At 41.3% G+C, this 3,383-nt stretch overlaps 1 pseudogene; it reads right to left on the reverse strand.

The window, feature by feature from the left end:
* Window positions 1-1,026: 1,026 nt before the first annotated feature.
* Window positions 1,027-1,653, reverse strand: LOC138812972 (protein lin-28 homolog A pseudogene; annotated as a pseudogene).
* Between the last annotated feature and the right edge of the window lie 1,730 nt (window positions 1,654-3,383).

The following is a 3,383-nucleotide window of genomic DNA, read 5'->3' on the forward strand; positions in this document are numbered from 1 at the left end:
CAGTTCTAATTGGCAAAAATGAAGTCGTTCAATAGGCTATGCACTCCAAATGATTGCTCTCCATGGTGATAAAAACAACAAAGTCTTCCTGCTATGCCGACCTGGAGCTGTTGGCCATTTATCTCTGAGATTGCTCATGTACCTGAGAACACAGTGCAGGAATGAGGGCCTTAAGATTAAAATATATAAAAATACAAAACCAGAATATTTATAATAAGAAAAAAAAGTTAAAATGCACAAGATACGTCATTCACACAGATATTGCAGGTTTGGCATCCTGGAGAAAGCAGGGACCCAAGGTGCAGTAATCCAAGGGAACAAATAAATTACAATCACATTGGCCCAGAAATGGGGGCGGGAGCAGGGAGAAGCTCAGAGCAGCAGGTTTGCAGCCATTCCCTAGTCACCCATGTTGCCTGTCATCACAACCCAATGCCTGGACCAGCTCTCCCAGCACTACAGCTCAAGATAGGGTGATGAGGAAACAAGATGTGGAGGGGAGGAGGTGGTGGAGAGACAAAAAAACAAAACAAAACAAAACAACCCTGCCTTGCTCCTGACAGGTCCTCCTACCCGGGGTACTACACCTTGGGGATTTGAGCCCTTGGATCTGCTGGTCTGGTGCTTAATTGTTTCACACTCTGGCAAGAGAAATTGGACACATCCTTCTTTAAAGGAACAACTTGCCAATCTGGGTCACTTTTAGAAGCTGGAGGCTGGAGGGGAGGGAGGGGAAGCATGTAGTTCAGGTGAAGATTATCATATAAAGTACGCAGGTTTCACAAGTGGTTCCCCCAAAGCCCCTCACTTGAATTGGGATAGATCATGATGGGATTACTATGCATCACCCCTTCCCCTCATCAAAAGAGAAGATGGGATGATGCTGGGACATCCTGGCTTGAGACGTATGGAAGAGACAGCTACTCGCCAACCCAATCCATATTCCAACTTTCTCCACTTTGCCGATTGATGCCTGCTCCTTGAAACTTCCTGCTAGCTAGAGTTGTCCCCCCCGACTCTGGGGGCTCAATTTTGGGCCTCAGGGAGCCGGGCAGGGCTGTGGATCTCTTCTTCTTCCCTAAAGTAGGCAGGCTTTCCCTGGGAACTGGGGACCTGCTGAGCCTTCAGTGGACAGGAGGCCACCATGTGGTTGATGCTTTGGCAGAAGTGGCACTTCTTGGGCTGTGGTGGCAGCTTGCATTCCTTGCCATTATGGTCTAGACCACCACAGTTGTAGCACCTGTCTCCTTTGGATCTGCTCTTCTGCATGTTCTTCCCCTTTGGCCACCTCTTACTCCCAATACAGAACACCCCACTGGGCCCAGTGACTTGGATGGATTCTAGGCCTTTGGCAGGCTTCTTAAAGGTAAACTCCACAGCCTCTCCCTCCTTCAGGCTCTGGAAGCCCTCCATGTGCAGCTTATTCTGGTGCACAAAGACGTCCACCAGGGGGTCGAGCGCTACCCTTATGCAGGCTGTCATGGATAGGAAGCCGAACCCTCTGAGCACATTGAACTACTTACAGATGCCAGCCCTGTGCAACAGCTGAGGCTCCTCAGCCACCTGAGCGGCATCCTCCTGCGCCTCCTCGGGTGCCTTCTCCGCTGCCTTGGCGCAGCCACCTCCCAACTGCTGCTTGGACGCCAAGCCCATGGCCGTTGTCTGAGCCTGCAGCCCTGGGCCCCTGATCGGGCTGCTGCTGGCCCCAGAGAAGTGCGGAGGCAAAGGGCAGGTTGGCAGAAGAGGTCGCTACATCTTCCCCGCACAATCCATTTTTCAAAATTTCTTATGATACTGAAGATTCAATTATAAACTATTAACACTTGAAAATAACTCTTTTTTTTGGGGAGTAGGACACAAAACACAAGATTAATCCTAATCATTTTCAAAGACATTTATTTATACTACAAATAAACTCTTATAACTACAAAGATTCTAAAAATAACTGAAACATAGTGTCAAAAAGCACATAATTTAACTTCATCATGTACGTTCAAAGGATTGTGCTAATAGAAAAAGTTATACTAATAATTAGCTCACCCAATTCACTTCCATTCTTTATTCTATATCTTTTAGTTTCATAAAAACTGGCTTTTCATAAAATGATGAATAAAAAGCCTATATATCCATTAACATTTTCAGATTTTAACAATGTTTATTTCAGAAATGTTTTTAGCTGTATAGTCAATGAACTGAAATAACATTGAAATATTCAAAGGGGTTTCAGAAATTGCAAGACTTGCTCTGGGATGTTATTTATATTGGAAAAGATACCCAAAAAGCCTTATTTGTTAAAGTTGTGATAGTTACTCCCACAAAAAAACAATTAATGAAGAAACATTTGTATGTACAAAACAACTTCAAATGCATCCACAATCTGGAGGTGACACATGCTTTTTGTTTGTTTTTGCAATGTATATCTAACAAACATATCCACAATACTGATTTTCAGTCAATATGATGGGATATTCAAACCTAAAAAATACGGGGTTTATTATCTTAGTGTGAATAGATATGATCTTACAAAGAAAATTATTTTCAACAGAAATCTGGAAAGAGTTTATCCACCTTGAGTTTCACAGGAATAACCAGCGAGTAATACTTGTTTGGTCGAGTAGGTCAAAAGCACTCCATGAGTATATCTTAAAAGTATATCCAATTTAAGAGGTCAAATACATATTTTGTACTGACAGTCATCTTACATCAATAGCTCACTACCTAATTATGTGTGTATCTTATTGCCTAATATATACTAAGAACTGAAAGTGATCTCTTTTAACTGAAAGTGATCTCTTTTATCTAACTTAATGGTGTAAATGCTTTGATTATGATGATGTTATTATTTGACAAATAAAATGTACAGAAGGGTGGTTCCACTGAAATAACAGGATGGAACACTTATAAATAACTATATTTCAACACAGTTCTTTTCAGCCTCACTCTGTCCACATTGGCAAGCAACATTGCAAATGCACACGCTCACGCATATACACACACATGTGCGCACATTTATAAACACATATACATGCATGCCAAATTCAGGATTTACTGTACAAAAAAGTTCAAATAAAATATTAGTGATTAGGAAAAATGATAACTTGCCTTATTACAAAATAATACATAATCCAGTGTCCACGATTGTTACATTTTACCTGCCTCTCCACATGCGACCACTTAATTTATTTTTAATTAATTAATTAATTCATTAGTTTGGTGCTTATACTAGAGCTTGAACTCAGGGCCTGACTCTGTTCCAGAATGTGTTTTTTTTTGTTTTAGTTTTCTCAAGGCTAGCAATTTAATGCTTATCCTACAGCTCCATTTCAAGCTTTTGTGGTTACTTTCAAATCAGAATCTAATGGACTTTTTTTTCTTGGTCTGGT

The sequence above is a fragment of the Dipodomys merriami genome, unplaced genomic scaffold, assembly GCF_024711535.1.
Source record: "Dipodomys merriami isolate MVZ:Mamm:240054 unplaced genomic scaffold, mDipMer1.0.p SCAF_573, whole genome shotgun sequence".
NCBI lineage: Eukaryota > Metazoa > Chordata > Mammalia > Rodentia > Heteromyidae > Dipodomys > Dipodomys merriami.